This window comes from Onychostoma macrolepis, chromosome 04 (assembly GCF_012432095.1).
Source record: "Onychostoma macrolepis isolate SWU-2019 chromosome 04, ASM1243209v1, whole genome shotgun sequence".
NCBI lineage: Eukaryota > Metazoa > Chordata > Actinopteri > Cypriniformes > Cyprinidae > Onychostoma > Onychostoma macrolepis.
In genome coordinates, this window is record NC_081158.1 from 25,763,084 (window position 1) to 25,784,019 (window position 20,936).

The window sequence follows — 20,936 nt, forward strand, 5'->3', positions numbered from 1 at the left end:
TAATTGATTTATTTATTAAAAAGTTATTTTAATTAAGTTAATTTGGTCAAAGTATTTATTTACTTAACATTTAAATACTTATTATTTTATTTACTTATTATTTATTGTTTTTATAGCCTTTGTTAAAAAAATCGCACACACACACACATACGTACATATCTATATCTATATATCTACCCAGCTCAACATGTATACTACTAAAAAGGAAGTTTAATATATATATGTATATATGTATTTAACATTTTATTGTTTCAAAAGGCTGATTATAGGACAAAAAGGCAATAGTTTGCAATACTCGAGCACATTTGATGCAAAGTCCAAATCAAATTCTGCTTTAGCTGTGTAGTTCAATTGGATTCTTAAACTTGCTGAATGTGCAAGACAGCCTTAATGCTTTTTTTCCCTCAAAAATATATATAATTAAAGAAGATTGTATTCAGCTTTTATTGAGGACCTGAGAGCGCTGGTGAATTTCTAAACAGCCCGAGTCCAGTTGTGGGTCGAAAGCTGTCAGGCTCTGCAAGCAAATCCACATTTATCTTCCTGCACCCTCTCCGACTCACTTACTTGCGTTTAAATGCTTCAATAAGCGGCTGCTTTCCTTGAACCGCTTCAATTAATGGACTTCCTGAAGGACTCTCGTTGGTGGAGGTGCTAATGGGTCTTTTTTTCCCTCTTAAACTTTCTCACTCCTGGTGCTGTTTGCTTTCACCTTGCTCCTTGGGTCAGTCTGAGGTAGCAGCGCGACCGTAGCCCCTGACAACAGTCACTATGGGATCCGAGAGTTGCTTACGCAAATGAGAGCGACCATACAAGAGATAAACGGTACCGTGGGAGACAGGCAGTGCGCTGGCCTTTCCCCTCAGAGCCCAACTGCTTTTAATGAGCTACATTTTCAGCTTCAGCTTTAGCTTCAGCTGTGTACAAACAAAAACTCAGTCCCAGCAAGCCACAACAAAATCAGCACAATGTAATTTTTGAATGACAGCTGAAAGGGCAAAGTCATTACAGAAAATGCATTCACATCTCCATGAAAATAACAGCTTTCATGTGGCCCCTGGAGTTCGACCCCAAATAAACATGTTTACTCATCTTACATATGCGTTTTAGCAGACACAAGTACATTCAAGCCCATACATGTTGTAAATATGTACATTAACCCTTGACCTTAGCATTGTTAGCATTATGCTAATGCTCTATTCACCGTGGAACGAATCAATGAAAGGGCTACAAATAGACCAATAGACACAGATCTTCGAAGACCAAGGACAACAGTTTGTCTCGTCTGTTTTGTGTTGTGGTTGTTTTTGTCATTGTTAATATGAATAAATCAGCAGGAGACACGGTTTGGTTTGGTCATGACAAGACATGCTTGGTTAGTTTTCACATGACGGAGTCAATAAGCATCTCATACTCATAACAATAACCTGCTTATTTTCTGACCGCTGTCAATTTTCACTCAATGTGACATCTTGCAAGTCTGAAACTGCATCTGTGAGTGATTAACACCTCGAAGAAAACAGAATGAGAACAAAATCATTGTGTAAGAAAATGATGCTAGTGAAACATTTAGATTATTTGCTTAAAAAAAAAAAAAAAACACTTAAAAAAAATTGTGTGCTATCTTTGTATTTAATTTAATTTAATTTAATTTAATTTAATTTTATTTAATTTTATTTTATTTTATTTTATTTTATTTTATTTTATTTTATTTTATTTTATTTTATTTTATTTTATTTTATTTTATTTTATTTTATTTTATTTTATTTTATTTTATTATTTTATTTTATTTTATTTTATTTTATTTTATTTTATTTTATAAATAATACAATTATTTAATTTTATTTAATTTATATATTTTGCTATCTACTGCAATCTCCATTATGGATTGCATGTCAAATCTGTTTTATTTTAGTTTATGATATGTTTTTATTTTATTTTGCTAGCTAGCTTGCAGTCTCCATTATCCATAGCACGCCAAACCCCATGCTGAAAATGGTAAGATGATTATCAAAATATTTCATAAATGAACATACAAGTGTCTTTGGATATGCCAAGCTTCGTGAATAATGACCTTTTCAATTCTGCTTGTATTTTATTTTATTCCATGCTGGAATCCGTATGCTGGAAGCATTCTACAATGATTATCAAATTACTCAAAATATTTCCTAATTGAACATACAAGGGCCGTTGGATGTGTCAAGCTTTGTGAATGATGACCTTTCCAATTCTGCTGACTCTTCTGCTGAGTTCTGTGAGCATGACAGCCACTTAATCAATCGCTAATAGACTGTCCTTCTTTCCTATTATATAAACTGCCAAGGAACTTTCTGGATTTAGCCTGACAATACTTTAGCTTCTGTTATGGGTTTAAAACTACCTTTCCTGTATTTATTATTCCCCGGTTACTACCGAGATTTGGAGTTCATAGTGCAATTTTCTGAGACAAAAGACTATCAAGTCTAATGCTCACTCATCTGTAGTGTCAATATAAATGGCCTCGTGTTTGTTTGTGAGAGAATGAGGGAGAATTCAATGGGTTTGAATGTATCTCCCCATCTATCTCACCCATTGAAAAAGCTGATTTGCATCAGTTATATTCTGTGTCCCACTGTGCTTTGTGAAAGGTGCGCCCAGACGAATATTGATTATTTTCTCCTTCTTCATACTTGTTAATGACTGCTATTGTTTAGTCAGCCTGCAGTTGTCCTCACTGCGGTAGTGCCATTGATCCAAACGGAGAGTTCACTGTGCTTATACTCCTCTCTGCTTAAACCTGTCAGCAGCTAAAGTGAAAAACACAAAGACTAGCAGTCACTTTTCTAGGATATCTGACTGCCAGTTTCTGTCATTATAAACAAGTGAGCTCAAGATGGAAAAAAAAAGAACTCTTTGCATTACCCTAAATCACTGAAGAAACTTTTCAAACCATGACTAATCTGATTTCACACAGTAAAAACCATTTTAGCATTTCCAAATGCAACTCTATAGAGTGTGGGTTTTAATTAATTAATTAATTTATTTATTTATTAATTTATTTAATTAATTTATTTGAAATTTCTGTTTATTTATGAATGCATTGTTTTTATTTATTATATAGATATTTTTGCTTATAGAACATGTTTCTAAATATTTGTTTAGATTTTATTTATATGCAATTTGTTTATTAATGCTTTAAATTTATTATATAAATGTATACATTTGTTTATAGAAAATATTTATAGAATTTTCTTGGTATTTATATGCAATTTCTGTTTAATTATTAATGTTTTTGTTTATTATATAAACGTGTATATATTTGTTTATATAAATTGTTTAAAAATTATTCTGTCTTTTGTTTAGAATTTATTTGTAATTTCTATTTGTGAATGCATTGTTTTCATTTATTATAAATATATTTGCTTATAGAAATTGTTCATAAAATCTTTTATTTATTTATTTGCAGTTTCTGTTTATGAATGCATTGTTTTTATTTATTATATAGATATATTTGCTTATGAAGAAGATGTTTATAAATATTTGTTTAGATTTTATTTATTTATATGCAAATTCTGTTTATTTATTAATTGTTATTTTATTTTATTATATTAATGCATATATTTGCTTATATAAAAATATATGTATAATTTTGGGGGATTTTTATTTGCAATGTCTTTTTATTGAATGCATTGTTTTTATTTATTATATAAATATATTTGCTTATAGAAATTGTTCATAAAATGTATGCATTTATTTGTTTGTTTGTTTGTTTAGGTACAAAGAAATTTAAAACTGTCAATCTCTGTAAAGAGTTCCCTCAATATCTCTTTAAGAAGCATCCCTAAACCTCAGTTTTTCAATTAATTTTAATTCACCAATAGCGTATCAGGTGAGTTTGGTTTCTTAAACAACATTTTTTCTGTCTGCAGCATGTACAAACAATGGACCTTTTTCTTTTCTAAGCTCAAATACACATTTTCATTTGATTATTGCCCACTCTTCATGCTTTCTAGCTACCTAGCAACATGTTAAAATTGCCCTTTTGTGATGTTATCTCCAGTACTTTTCATGTGGAGGTCAAAGCAGTGCATGGAACTTGCATTGAATCCCTGCTGTGAAGGAGCCTTTATTTCATTTCAAAGCAGCTTCCATCTACTCCTGTTGAAGCGAATAAGGAGTCAAAGTAAAAACTCTGGCGAGCAGATGTGTATTGAAAGTTCGGTCCCTGATTGCCAGACCATCTGTCACCAGCCAAAGCTGTTCCACCTAATTGCAAGTGACAAAACACAAAGCATGAGGCATACGCTTTGAATCGGCGAAGAGCCGGATTGATCATGCTTTGTTTTTAATTAAGGGGTATTGTAGTATAAAGTGTCTAGGGAAATCTCAAGCAGAATAGCAACTGTGTGTTTGATCTAGATAACATCTGCGTGTTATTGCTAGTGCTCTCTTGTTTTTCATGAAAAAGTCAGAATGAAGTTTCATGCCCACAACACATGTAATACTCAAGTACATTCAAAGCACAAGAGAGAAAAGGCTTATTCTCAAGAATGAACAATGATTGGGTGCAATACATTCTTATTGACATTTTAATTCCACAGTATTGAATTGTATTGTATGTATGTATTTAAATTGTATGAATGTGTAATTTATTTTTTATAAATGTATATTTTTATTTATTATATAAATGTATATTTTTATAAATAAATGGTGAATTTAATATATGAAAATGTTTATTAATTCATTAACTTATTTATAATATATACATTTATAAATATTTAATTTCTGTTTATTAATGTATTATTTTATTATATAAATGTATATATTTGCTTATAAATAAATTGTTTGGAAAATTGGTCTTTGTTTAGTTTAGTTTTGTTCTTGTTAGGTCGTGTGGACTAATACAATCTTATGGCAATTCATAACTATTTTACATTTTGATGAATTAATGGCTAATTAGTAAAAATATTCATACGAATAAAAAAAAATATTAAATAAAATTGCCACTGTGTAGATTTTAATTTTACAGTATTGTACACTGTAAAAATGACTGTGATTTTAACGGTAAAAAACTGTGAAAATGCTACAGTAAAATCCTGTTAAATGGTTAACGATAAGTTCCTGTAAAATTTACAGGGAAAATCCGTAAATTGACGTTCCCAGAATTCCCTACGTTGCATTTCAAATTTAGTTTGAATTTGATGTTTTTTTCTTTAAAATAACTATGCTGCTTCAGTTATGTTTATTAGGGTTGTATGTTACATCTAATGTTGTTAAATTAATGTTTATTGCATATTTCAGTTTAATGAGTCTCACCATGATGGTGTTTAGTGTGTGTGTGAATGACACTGTGCACCATCTATATATGTTATTATTTAAAAGCTGCTTGTGATGGGCTTTGGTTCATCATGTGACTTTCTCATCACCACCTGCATTTGGTGCTTATCAGTGTATTTCAAAGGTACAAAACAGATTTCAGTACTTGAATAGGTTGGTATATCAGTTAAAATTATGAAATTACGGTATTTAACTGTAAATTTAAGTTAAAACCTAAAAAGTTGTTACCGTATTTTTACGGTAGAATTCCGGCAACCACAGCTGCTGTTTTTTTAATGTAAATTTAATATTGCATTATAATTTCTTTTTATGAATTATATTTTAATTTATTATACAAATGTATATTTTCTTGTAAATAAAATCTAAAATATTAATTCAATCATTCATAATAAATATAAACTGTATAAATGTCATTTCTGACATTTCTCTTTATTTAATAATGTATTATTTTTATTGTGTAAATTTATGAATTTGCTTATAAATACATTCTTTAGAAAATTAGAATTTTTTTTTTTTTATATTTATTTATTTTATTTACTTTTTTTTTTTTTGTAGAAACTGTACATTCATATGGGAAATTTTTTTTACAAAGTAGGGAGATCAGATTGTGTGTCCAGATCTGCTACTGCTTCCAGCCCCTTTTGGTAAATGTTAACTGCAGTCAAAAACATGCTTCTCCATTTACAGAAATTCAAAAGTGGTCGTTTATTGTATGTATTCGACTATTTTTGCAAGAAGCACCAAACTTTGCTAACTGCCATTAAACACATAAAACTTTCAACATCTGCACCAATGTGAGATTCCCTTTGTCTATTAAAATGCAAACCTCCTCGACAAAAGCAAATGTCAGCATGCAGACTGGTCAGCGTGTGTGAGTGGCTCATCTGTGGCTTTGGGTCGGGTCTCTGGCAGACTCTCTGAGGTCCCTGAGGGAGACACTCTTCCATTCTCTCCCCATGCAGACCGAGGCTGGAGGCAGGTATCGGATTCCAGGCTTTCTCGCTTTGATCTCCCCCTCCGAGAAAGCAGATCGAAACCCTACGAACTCCACAACACACCAGCTTCTGCATAATTCAGTGCTGGAGGCCTATTTAAATACCATGACCACCCTGCCTGCCTGTTCTCTTATAAAAGGCTGTCAGAGCAGATTCAAAGAAGATTTGAGCAGTTTTAAGAGATTATTGCTAAAATCAAGGACAAGGAGAAGGGCATTTTGGGGCGGAGTATGAGGGTTTGTTGCATTTCTTTTTCCATCTTGTTTTAGACCCTATTCTATTGCTATCTACAAACACACGAGCACCACAGCTAAGGCTGCTATAGGCCACAATTCTGACACAGCATTTTAAAGCATCAAAGACAGGTAGAAATATACAGAAAAACTTTCTAGTTTTTGGAAGTAAAAGCTATGAATTATTTACTGTGAAATATATATTTATATATATAATATTCATTAAGACAATATGTGTATTTAACATGTTGAAATTGTTTTTGTAAGTAAAAATAAAAAAACTTATTTGTATTAGTTTATTTATATTTGCATGTTATTTATTTATTATTTATTTTTATACATTAATTTATTTATATTTGTATATTTAAATGTATATATTTATACATTCCTGTTCAGTTGTTTATTAATATTGATTCATTATTTATTTATGTTTGTATATTTAAAGGTTTATTTATTTATTCATTCATTCGTTCATCCATTCATCATTAGGTTATTTATATTTGTAAATTATTTCTTCGTTTATTTATATTTGTACATTTCAGTTTGTTTATTTATTTGTATAAATTTATTTATATTTGTAATTTTAATCATTTTTTATTTATTTATTTTTGTACATTATTCATTCATTTATGTTTGTATATTTAAATTTATTTGTATAGATTTATATTGTAAATTGTGTTCATTAATTTATATTTGTACATCTCAGTTTGTTTATTTGTACTTTATTTATTTATATTGTTCTGTATTTATTTAATTAATTAATTATTTATATTTGTACATTATTTATTTATTCCTTTATGTTTGTTTATTTAATTAGATTTATTTGTATAGGTTTATTTATTTATTATTGAATCCAATATTTATTTAGTTTATTTATATTTGTAAATTATGTGTTTATTCATTTATATTTGTAAATTTCAGTTTATATATTTGTATACATTTATTTATATTTGTACTTTATTTTTAATTTATTCATTCATTTATGAATTTTCTTTTTTTATTATGAATTTCAAGGAAATGGCTAATTTGAGAGTGCAACTTCTCTGACTGAAATTGTGATTTTTCTTCCTACAAGGAATTTCCTGATTTATACAAATAAAGTTGTGATGGGACTAGCTTCAAATGAAGCATGAAGCCTAATAATGCCAGATAACTTGACTTGAAGTGTTAAAATGCGAAGCAAGCAACAGCGAGACATGATGAATTAAATATTTCCCTGGGTAATGAGGCATTTTGGATGCCTGTCTGCCTGTCTGCTTGTCAGAAGCTCATACGCAGGTGTTAAGTGGTATATGATGAAATGAATGTTAGAACATTCCCATTAGATCACATCCTATTGCTTTCTAAATCAACACAAACTGCATGACATTATACAATATTATGCTTCCAGATTTGTTTCCATATCACATTTTTGCCAGAAAATAAAATGAAAAAAACACGCTTTGAATTGCCACATAAAATCCCTTTTGAGCCAAGGTCAATGCAGTTTATGTCCCGTTTCAATCAAAGTATTACTGGAAGCTTCCTCCCTCCCTTCCATCTTTCACTGCACTTCTGAGCCCGGTTTCAATGAGAGGCCCTAGTCTGGGATTTCCGAGGGGAAAATCATATTTCGGTTCCATCCGTTAATCTATCCGATCCAATCATATAGCATCCAGTCACCTCCAAGATGGCTGTTTAGAGCCCTGCTGTTGGGAGCGTCACATATTCATTAGGCCACCCTTATCAGGGCCACAGCAGGGGCCACAGCCAGACTTTACCTTCTAGAGAGCGTCTACAGACACCCATTAGTCTGACTTACAGCAGCTCGCTCAGCTGGGCTGAATAAATTGCTTTCTACTATCTGATGTGGACAATTTGTTTGGGATCATGATTTGTTTTTTAGTAGAGCCACACTTTCCTGTTCATCTCCATCCTCTCTCACACACACAGACTTTCAGAACATCAGTTCGCAATCTACTTTACAGAAGTAAAGGCCTTTAAGCTTTTGAGTGCTATACTTTATTTCACAATTCCACTATGGTGAAGATAAAAGCATTGTTTAAAAAAGTTTTCACTAGCTTTAACTAGAAACAACAACTAAGAATTTAAAATCCTTCTATAAGTTACCTTACCATGCATAGTGTAAAAAAATAAAAAATAAATAAAAGAAAATAACATGTAATTTTACGTTAACATACTGTATAATGTTTTTTTGTTTGTTTTTGTTTTATAATATTCAATAATTTATACAGTATTTATGTACGTGTAATTGTACAAATTTATTTGTTTTTATTTATTTGGATGTAAAATGTCTTAATTTCTTTTCTTTTCTTTTCTTTTCTTTTAATTTAATTTAATTTAAGTTAAGTTAAGTTAAGTTAAGTTAAGTTAAGTTAAGTTAAGTTAAGTTAAGTTTAGTTTAGTTTAGTTTAGTTTATAGTTTTGTTTTGTTTTTTTATTTTATTATTTTATTTTATTTTATTTTATTTTATTCAATTCAATTCAATTCAATTCATCGCATTGTGAGGGATTGGTTTAACTTTCCCACCCTGTTATATTCAACATATCAACTTTATATGCTAAATAACTGGCATTTGGGCATTCAGGTCTTTTGTTACATTTTCTGTTTAGTTGATGTTTATTATTTAGTATTTTGACAGTACATTTCTATAAGATTTTTTAATAGTTTTGTTTTTAATAGAGATTGTGGTCAGGATTGGTTTTGTTACTTTCCTAACCTGATTTATTCAACATATCGAATTTATATGCTAAATGCTGACATTTGGTGTCATACGACCTTTTATGTGACCCATTTATAATGAGCAATCAAAAGCTTTTCCCACAAACTGATTACAAATAAATATTTAATGATTCTTTATTTGAAAGGGTCAATGAGATCACATCTAAAAGGTCACATACTGCTGACTTTCTGATCAAAATAATAAATTTTTATTAATGGGACACACAATCAGACCGATAAAAGATTCTTCCTACTTTTCAGACTTCAAGCAGAGATAATCAGCTCTGACTAAAGAGTTCATATAACTTTATGAGGCACTTTTAAGCTGTGTGCCAACCGTTAAGCTCCTGACCTTCTGACTAAAGATTTTAATTTCCATCCAGATTTGGGCTGAGATTAGCTTTAAATGACTAGTTTCAAATCATTACCACTACTAAGAGCTGAAGGATAGGCAGCCATTAGGATTCAGCTGAATCAGCAGTTCAGGTTAGGCATCAGTATTGACAGATGAACAAAACTAAATCAGCACTGACAGCTGAGTCAGTTGTAAAACAACGCATTTCGTATTTTCAGCAGTCTTCCTTTTGCCTTGTACTATCCTCAGCAAACATTTCGCTAGAGAAAAAGGTAAAGAAAAAGATAAATACTACAGTAAATTAGCAGTAAGGACCAAAACAAGGTTATTTGTTTTAATGTAAGGCTGTGGCAGGAAGAAGCTTTCAGAGTCTGGATACATTTCATCTCAAGTAATTTCATCAGGATATTCTGCTTCCTTGGTTTCATGCAGTTGAAAATACAAAACAGGGCATTATAGAGACATATGCGAATGCTCATAACGCAACCAAGCAGTTTATCTAATATCCTGAACCTCACTTGCACAACCATAACACACATACATGCATTTTATGCATTATTAAAACAATAGCACAGACATATGCATATTATAGATCCACAGTGCTGCTTTTACTATTCCTAATGCCTTTACCATTAGATTTATGGCCCTGAAAGACTGCAATAAAAGCATTGAGGGTCCTTACACAGAGGAAGTGATGCATCTTTTATAAGATCTGCAGGAGAGAGATTAGGAGATAATGGAAGACCAGAAGGATGAACAAGAGGGTCGAAGCACAACAGGACAAGATGCTCTGTAACCTTTTAAATTTAAGTGCTGCTCCATATAAAGATCAGACTTCAGACGCTCAAAGTGCATTTACATGTTGTGATCAATGGACTTTACATAGGCAGGAAAAAAGCAATGACAATACACTGAAAAAAGGCCAAATGTATGTATTTATTTCATATTTTATAGTATATGTATTTATTATAAACATTTTTATTTTGTTTTGTTTTATTTTATGCTTGTGTGGAATTTGTTCCACATTCTTCAATGCTGATTCAGATGATACCAGTTTTGTCATTTTGCATCCCTTAATGTGATCACAACTTATAAAATAGTTGTGAAATCTTAACTGCACCCCTTTTTTGTCCCATAAAGGTCTTAAGGTGTGGTTATATTTACTGTTGTTTGGTTACATTTTGCTAAAGTAACCACACTTCTACTGGATAGCGATGTATTTGATTTCATATTGAGGAAATTGATTGTGTAAGAGCTCTGCCCATGTTATGCTACCGTAGTTTTCATATTAGCAAACCTATAAGTTACTTTAGTACTTGTTGTGAAAGACCTGAGAATTAGTTAGTCATTTTCTCTGTACCGCTGATGTTAGGCAGTTCATTTCCAGTTCCTCCGGCTATTACAGGAACAGAACCAGGAAATGGTGACTGAGGTGTTCAGAGGTTTTGCTTTCCAACAAAACAGATGGGGTACAGAGGGAGATGTAGTTCTGACGGCTGGAGAAAGGTTAGCTGGAAGTAATGGGTTTTGGCCCGGACAGGCTGCGTCGTGCTGTGCCTTGCTGTGCCTGAGAATGACTGTCAAACTGAAGAGCTTGTCTGCTCTGAGTAAAGAAGAGTTTCATGTGTTTTGATGTACAGCGAGGTCCAAAAGACATTTAATACAATAATTTTCAATTTTCTTGAGCTTCAATGGAAGCAAGAACATCTGAGCATCTGTACAAAGGATGATCAATGCCACACATTTACTTTTTAGATTAGTGAGTTAAAAATGCTGAATCTTATCTGTTTATTACATCTCACAGTATCCTTTTTTTTTTTTCAGGTTTAAATGGAAAGGAAAAAAATCCTAACTTTTAATAACTCACAGATTTAAAACCCTTAGGCCTGGTTTCATAGAGAGGGCTTTGGTTAAACCATGATTAGGCAATAGCTCAATTAGGACATTTAAGCAGTTTTTATAAACGTGCCTTAGAAAAAAAAAACATTACTGGTGTGCATCTTGAGACAAAACGAAGGCACTGACATATTTTAAGATCAGTCAGTGCAAGTTTATTTCAGCTGAAACAGCTCAGATTTACATTTTAGTCTGGATTAGATCTGTGAAACCGGGGGTTAATCGAGAGAACACTATCTTATATATTTATTTTTCTCACAGTTAATCAGCAACATTTACATGCACTCAAATAATCTGTTTATAATTGGACCGATGGCTAAATCTGACTGAAAAGCCTACATGTAAATGAGTTTAATCTGAGTTCAATTTCAACTGAAAGGGGTGTTTTAGATCTGAAATAGTCAGATCAGCACGTTAGATACATTTTATGTCATGCAAACGTGTGTTTATTTGCGTGTCATATCTTATCAACTGGTCAGTGAATAATGAGACTGAATATTTACCTATATTTGCTAAAAAGCATAAATAGCAACAATAATAAGCATGGTAGCTCTTGTCAAGTTTTGTTTGGAATACATATGCTAATGTAAATTAATATGTGACTTGGATTTAAACATTTAGGGTTCATGTAAACAAGCCTTTCAGAATTTGAAAAAAGATTGGATTCATTCCAACAGATCAAAATTAGTGCACGTAAATGTATCTACTCTGACCTCTGACAGCTTTCAGTCCAAGCTTTTGCTGTCTTTGTATGCCCACTTACAAATCACTTGAGTGAAAATGATATCTTTGTGCAGCTTCTCCTTTCCCTGCCAAATTCAGAAGCATTTATTCCACTCCTCAGCTGCAGTTGTCTGTCAGGTAGATTTACCGAGGCCTGTCCCTGCTGATATCTGTACCTGTCGGTTGTAAGGACGTGCTCGGGCTTCTACGGTGAGCCATTAGCAAATGGAGCGGAAAAGCAGAACCCCACAGCGAAGGCAACACTGACCGTTTACGCCGATCGAGCACCGTGATGGACTGTGCTACCTCTCGACTTACTTACCCTCTCATGGTTCGATGGAAAAAGTAATCGGATCACGAAGTTTGATCGCAGCCCTGGCTGTGATATTGAACCTCACCCGTTCTGTCTCCTCTCAGCCCCTGGTGGGTTTCAGCTTTCTCCTCTGAAAGCTTCTCTCGGTGAAGTCATGCATCCTCCATCTCCGCCTCTTTACCACAGGGCCTCAATACCCCCATGCATAATTCACTGGAGTTTTCTCAGGTTCACCTTGGTACAGTGAGGTGTTGGCTGGACGAGACTCTTCGGGGAAAGAACATCTCGTCTGAGATCAAACGTTATTGAGCCTGTCACTCTGAAGACACACAAACACATCAGAGCAAGCAAAAAGCACTGAAGAATCCCGAGGGGGAGGCTTAAAAGGTAAAGCAATGAAAGTGGATGACAACATGGACGTCACATCCGCGCTATGAGTCAACAGGGCACTTTGCTAATGGGAAACATTCTATTTTCGCACCAGGACGTACAAAAACAAAATGTGCAGGGATGGAGGGACGACATCAAGAAACAAGCTCACTGTTTTAGCTTGTTCAATTTACTGTAATTTGCAACAAATCATTTCATTTGCTGGGGTATTACCGATGAAACCAAGGGGACAGGCTCATTAAATGCTGTCTGTCGTGAATGAAGTGATTGATTTGCATTAATCTGTTGAGAGTGAAATTTAATGGAGCTCTGTTCTCTCATTTGGGAAATGGCAAACACGACAGTTTATGTAATGGGAAATATAATCTGTTGTCTGATCATATCAAGCTTTTTCCATTGTTCGTTTTCCTGCATCATGCATTTAATAGCCAAAATAGCCGTTTTAGGTTTTGGTTACAGTCATATAATGAAATCTAATTTTCCAGGTCGCTGTGGATGAGGTACATGCATTTTATCTCCTGTTCCACTTAATATTTAATATATTTTACCCTTACCCTTACCCTTAGTGGTGGAAGATCAATTTGGTGACTTAAGCTGTAGTCACACCAGACTATGAGCATGCAAAATGTCTATGGACACTCAAATTCAATACATCAATATTTGATGAATACGCAGGTCAAAGTTCACCAAACTTGAACTCTGTAATGCAGCTAAATTTGCATGAGCGAATTTCTCAGGTGTGTCAATGAAAGTCAATAAACCAAAAAGTGTAATGTTATACCCCTTCAGATGCTGAATGGATACAGAATATGAAATATGCAAATAAAAACTAGCAGTGTTCTGGTAAAAAAAATAAAAATAAAATAAAGCTTTTGCTTGAATAAAAACCTTGAAGCTCCATTTCATTGCCCTTTGTGCACGTTTGTAACATTTTTTAAGGTCTAAAAACTTGTTTAAATACGTCTGTCTAACAAGTGTTTGTATAGAAACACATTCACAAGCAATGCAATGGAACTCAAAAAATATGTAAACACTCCCTTTGAGTATCTTAATGAATAATTACATTTAATATAGGCTACAAAACCGTCAAAAGGTTCCAGCATTTATGCATAAAACTACTACCAAATGGTGTTTCCTATGGCATTTCTGAGCCCCATTCAAACCGAGAACAATAACTAGCGTCCACACCAATGCAATGCACAATAACGTTCTTTACAAAGTTGCAGTCTGCTGCTTGAAATTCTCAAACTCTTTGAAACTGGGTGGATTATAATTGGCTGTCAATCTTTTTGTTCATTAGCTGGAAAACAAATAGCTCTAAAAGTGAGTCCAATATTGCTCCTGCATTATTCTAGTTTTAGTTTTAGTTGTGGGGTGGTGTGGTATGACTTCCCAACAGAATTAGAATGATTATTATTAAAACTTTATCAACAAACTGTCATGCAGGAATACCTCAGTCAATGAAGCGCAACTGTTTAATTAACAAAGGCTTTATGGGCCATGTGCTCTTCAACTTGGCACTTAGTTAGAGTGAATGAATGAATTTGTACAATGTTTTTTTTGTATGTAAATACTTTTTGTTTGTTTTTTCAGAAAAAAGTCCACCTAACCCTCAGTGGGGTGTAAGCAGATCATACAAAAACATACAAATTAGTTTTTAGTTTTTTTTCAAATTCATATCAACTAGCCACAGATTCATGAAAACACAAATTCTAATGTATATATCTCAGTGTAAACTGTTCAAAAGTTTGCCTCGGTGCAAACCGAAATCTTAAAAAGTGACTGGTCCATTTGGATCGTGATTTATTCGTCCCGAGGTACCTTAAACAGATGTCTCAACATGTTATTTCATTGCCAAAGCAATAGGAAAAGACTGTAATCAAGGGAATAAAACCTTTTTACAAGGAAGCAGGTCCATGGGTCACAAAACACCATGTGCTAAAACACAATGTTGCTAGGACATCACAGACCTGTCAACAGCAACCCGGCCGCTGTCACTGTCCAATAAAACCTCCATGAGGCTGAAGAACGAGCATGTCAGCGCGGCAAATTAAAGTGCTCTGACCTCATAGGAAGAAACCCTTACCTAAAAATACCAGTGGACTGTAATTCAGGGGGACAGGTGAGGTATGGGTGCTATTGCTAAAGAAGACTGTGTATGGAACATTCATCATCGTCACATTTGATGAGCCCCGTTGCTTGGGCTGGATTTGATGGATGGGAGCATGTGTAATGCCAACAGGGCAGGAACGGGAAGTAAGCTTGGGTATGTCACTGTGAGCTGAGATTATTACTGTGGGTTTAAAAATTACAAATGAATCACAGCCTCCTTTTTCAAAAGAAAAGCTCCAAATCACACCATAGCGTATATAATGTAAATGAACTAAAACTCCCAAAAATGCTGGACATAAGATATCCCATAAATATCATTCTAACCACAAACTCGCTGTGCACCAATATACCTGAGAGACTCATAACTGAGAGTTAGTCCTGGCATCTTATTGATGCATGACTAGGAGGCTTCGTGAAAACTCACTGCAAGCCCTTTATCACTGTCAGGTCACTTTCTCTCTCCAGTCGCCGACATGTTTTAGAGTGCAATGAAAATTGTAAGTCTCTGTAAATGTAACATTGGTTACCTGTTGGTTAAGTCTGACTTCAAGTGTCACTGTTTCTGAAGCCAAACGCTCCATCAGATACCAAAAGCTTTCAACAAATGGTGCTAACATTCACAGGCTACGCCTGAAATCACATGTTCTCTGAGTAGGCGCTTCTTTTGAATAAGTAATTATTTCATAATGGTTAAAAAAGAATGTTTTAGATAGTATGAAATGAATGTGTGTAATATGAATGTAATGTGGACATCCGTCATGTTGTCACGTGCATTATTTTACTGCCATTTACAAATCCTTTCCTGTGGCCTGATGGGATGGGAAAATACAGTGTCCATTAGATGTGCACATCAGAATCTCACTTAAGTAGTAGGCTATCTGGACATTTTTGCCTACTGTTTGATGAATACTGTGAAATCGGACATACTGTCTCACATATTCTTTTTCACCTGTTTTTAGAAGGGAAATATTTGATTTGCAGCCATGGCGTGCATAATAATATATGAAACAAATCATTATTCTAACATTTTATCTCCATATCAAAATCTCATATGGCCAGATAATAATTGATCTTTTTTTTTAAAGCTTAGCTTAAATGTTATGTTATTAAATGATATGATATGAATAAACAGTGAATAAAGTGTACTAATTCCACAAGAAATTAAGAAGAAGAATGAATGAATGAATGAATAAATAATAAGAAATTCATTATCAGCATTTCAGAGGTTATTTATTAATTTTTTTTAAATAAAAGTAATTTGTAGAGATTAATTATTGTTGTCAGTTTATTTACAAGAAATTCATTATTAGCATTTCAAAAGTTACTTTATTATAATATATATATATATATATATATATATAATATTTAAAATGTACTGTTTTGTTATCTGTGTTTGCTAACATGCAAATTGATGTCTGGTTGTGTAGTTTGTTTACATGTTACCATACTACAACTTACTACATATTTTGTGGACATGTTCCATTCTATGCATTTAATTTTTAAATGTATTTACTTACTTACTGTAGAGCAGGGATTCCCAGCCCTTTTTTTACAGCTGAAATCCTTTGACATTTGATATTTTAAATTTTTTATATTTAATGAATTCTAAGCTTTTTATCAACACAAACTCCAGTTTGGGAAACCCTGCTTTAGAGAACCATGTAAAAACCATGGTGTCTGAATATGGTTAGTGCTCATGCCCATGGCACTGGCCTATTTCATTGCACCTTGAAACCTGCCATCTGATTCCATCACTGTAGCATATCAGCACCATAGTAGCTACTTTTTATAGTATCAAGTTTTCCTTAATCCATTTTTTCCAAGAGGTTTTGATAGTACGCTGAAGGTGTATTTGCATTAAGCTAACATGATTAAATTATAACGGTGCGATATACAGATCCTATCCATGCAGAAATACCATCTCTCGCCATTCTAAATTTAAAACACCCCCAGGGCTTAAAACCACAATCAAAGTCAATCCAATCCCTCCAAACCCACCTGAGGCCCCACTGTAGAGGGACCTGTGACTGTGCTCAGAAACAGACAGGCTGAAAAGTTTGGGTTTTTTTAATGAGATGATGGGTATAGTCTGAACTGGCACACCTGTGTCCCGTGCAGAGGGTCTCATCAGTTTCTATTGACCCAGTTTAATTGGCTCCAGTGGACAAGCGGGAGTTAGTGAGAGAGGTGCCTCTGCATGTATTGATCCTGCAACTTACTGCCTGACTCTTAAAATTCCCACACTAGCTAACAATCTTCCAGTCCGTTGGGTTTTAAGAAGGTCATGTGTAATGTCAGTGTCAGAGGTTAATTTATTTAGAAAACTCCAACAACAGTGGTGAAAGGTTGTTAACTCCAGCTAATAAGCTCTATTTACAGCTACTATTTTATTTAACCATCTGAACATAAGAATTCTCTCAACTCTGCGACTCCAATGAAGTGTCATTTTTTCAATATTTCATCCATTCTAATTATTTAATTTATTCAAAACTGATTGGTTCAGTGTCCTTAAAAAAAACAACAAAAAAACACAACTCCACCACATGACAAAATTGAATGTTTTTTGCCACATCAAAAAAATATGCATAGTTTATTAACTATTTCCATCTATTTAGCCTAATTTTATTTACATCACATTTTCAAAATGGATTTATGTAATTTGCTTAAAATCAGCATTAAAAATGTTTAAAATATGGCTAGCTGTGGAAAAAGCAATATTCAGTCGCTAGCATATGAGATATTAGTTTGTTTGTAAAAACTGCAATCCAAATAGGTGGAAATTTTATATGCAATTCAAATACGTCTTAAATTCAGGCTGAAATATTTTTAAGGGTCAGTGTTATTTAAGTATTATTTATATATTATTATAATATTTATTCATATTTTGCATCAGCTTTTAGAATTTCAAATTTAGTTTTTGTTATTTGAAGTTTCTTTTGGCTTTAAAAAAAAATATTTTAAAACTTTATTTTTATTTCAGTTTTTGTTTTAGTAATTTTACATATTTCAGTTAGTTGCCAAAGCAACATTTCAATTTTTTAAAGTCTTTCATCTGATATTTATATTTGATTTTATTTCAGCTTCATTTCAGTTACCAAAAACAATTATTAATAGTTTTAATCAACAATAACAACACTGCATCGTTTTAACAATGAGGACGCTTGGTCGTCCTAACAAATGAACAAAAGTTTACGATAAAGTCAATTACAAAATTAATTCACAGACAATGATTGATTCTGTGAAGCAAAGCTACTCTAATACATGCATTTCCTTCAATCAGTTTCCCATTTTAGCCTTTGAAGCCAATAGAACTGTAAGATTAACTCAAACTAGATCTAAATGATAATACTACTTTATCACAGAACCCAAGTTATGAATTAACATTTAATTTCCAGGGAAATGTCTTATTTTCCAACTCTCTTTGGTTATATAAGTTGACTTTGGGTGGTTTAGTGGCTAAATTGTATTCCGCTGGCATTGCACTGTGTGCACACAACGACAAGCGCACAATGATAATGTGCCAGAAGATGACGAGAGAGAGTTAATTGGGTTTGCCCTCTCTCTTAGGGTGCATAGATTAAGAGGAATCATAAATTAACAAACCTATTGAGTCTTAATTGTGGCTGGTGAGTGGAAATCTCACCCTCATTATGGCCTCTGTGCTTTTACCCTGGTGATCATCCTTCAGGCATCACACAGAGACAACTAAAGGTCATGTACAGCTGCCAAACAATAAAGAAATTCATGAGGGTGAAGAAACTGTCTAAAATAGGTTTTAGTATGCAAAACTGGGAACCATAGTGATTATCTACTAAATATCAATGAAGTTGTCTAGGCAGCCGGTAAAATTAAACATATTCAGATGATGGCTTGAGTGAATTTTCCATTATTTGTTCTCAGGGATGGAGTGATTGTCATTTTATCTAGTTTTAAGATGATTGTGATGTATACAATGACAAATTGCTCTATAATAATTCATTTCAGATATTTTACTTCCCAGTAATCAGTTGGTGCAGGTGACTGACTCAAAGTTTGTTTTAAAAATTAGGTTTTGGAAGAGCATTTTTTTATGCAAAAATAATATTTGAGCAGCTATCATTTGTTTAGTAGACTTAAGACTCACATAACGTGGACTTATTCTGTGTTGACATTATATAATTTTAGTAGCTCAATATAATATTCTGCTGAATTTAAATGAGGTGTGTATCTGAGTAAGTTGTTTGTAAAAGGCTGCCCTCTAGTGTATATTTTGAGAACACAGTGGCTTCCAATACACTCTTTACCACTCCGTTTTTTAGTGTTTGGAATAAAGGATAATAGTTCACCCAAAAAATAAACATTTGCTCACCCTCAGATCATACACGATATCTTGTGAAGCGAAAAGCTGTGTTCATAAAAGCAAATTCATCATTAAAACGAGTTTACAAGCAAAAACAGTTCTAAACAATGATATGAGAAGACAGCAGGGGATGGACTTTTTCCAAAGGGCTTTATTTATAGACTGGTATTTTTTCCAGAAGCGATGCTTTAAAATTAAAACACCTTAAAGGGATAGTTCATCTTCAGTGGCTGGTCCCCATTGACTTAGTATGGCGGAAAAAAAGAAAAAAGAAAAGAAAAAAAACTATGCAACCAATGCGACCAACTGAAGGTGAACTATCCCTTTAATGGTGGATTTGTTTCTTACAAACAAGCTTTTCACTTCACAATACACTGATTGACGGGAGCTGTGTGGATTTCTTGTGAATTGTGATTTTTTTTTTTTTTTTATCGGCTGTTTGGCACCCACTGCAGAGGATCCATTGGTGAGCAAGTGGTGTAATGCCAAATTTCTACAAATCTGTTCAGATGTATATAAAAAAAAAACTTGGTTGGCCTGAGGGTGAGTACATTTTCAGCAAATAAACTTTTTTGGGTGAACCATTTCTTTAAACCTGCACATAAATCGAATGATAATCAATGTAAAACTCTTTGATAAAGCAGGCAAAATGTCACACATAATGACAGAAAACAAAAATTAACAAATGAAAATTTTTTCAGACCTGTAGATCATTTGCTTTGTTACAAGGCAACATTGCAAATCATACCAAACTGTGTTTATGCATGTCACATGTGAGTAAATCTGTCCTCTAATTGGTCTACATCAAGGATGGGCAACTTTGAGAGTGAGGAGGGCCAGCATTTTTTCTCCTTTATACCAAGGGGCCAGATTACTAATCCATGTCCACACCCCTTTTACACCGTTTTACTCAATTTCCTTTTTATTGAAAGATATGCAAGTATAATTAATGTAATTTGTTTTTAAAGATTTTATTAACTATAAAACTTGTGCAGTTATGCTAGTTCAGAACGGAAACTTTGTTGTCAATTGACAGAAATATTACCCAACAAGTCAATGTAAATATCTCAATTGCATAAATTTGCAACAAACAAATGTACAGAGGTCCTTTTTTAAATTAGTGGCCTACAGAGCATTTTCAAAACAACCTAAAAGGACAGTTAAAACGGGTTTATAAAAAAAAAAAAAAAAAAAAAAGTTATTCCAAATGGTACCATAAAATAACCTGGTATCTGCAGGATTTTCAAAATCAATTTTAAGACCTTTAAAGACCTTTTTAAGATCTGCACTTCACATTTGAGCCTTTAAACTATTTTTAAGAAAAGGGATGAGTCAAAAGTATCAATTAATTATTATATTAAATAACAAATATATCTTAATGTCTTAATTGTTAAAAATTTTATAATGCATTAGCTTTTTGCCGATCCACTGGTTCACATTTAAAAATATGTAGCAAAAATAGCAGACGGGCTTATTGAAAATGCATATTTGTTCTCTGGCAGCAGGTTTCACGTTCAGAACGGCAGAATATACCGGTTTCCC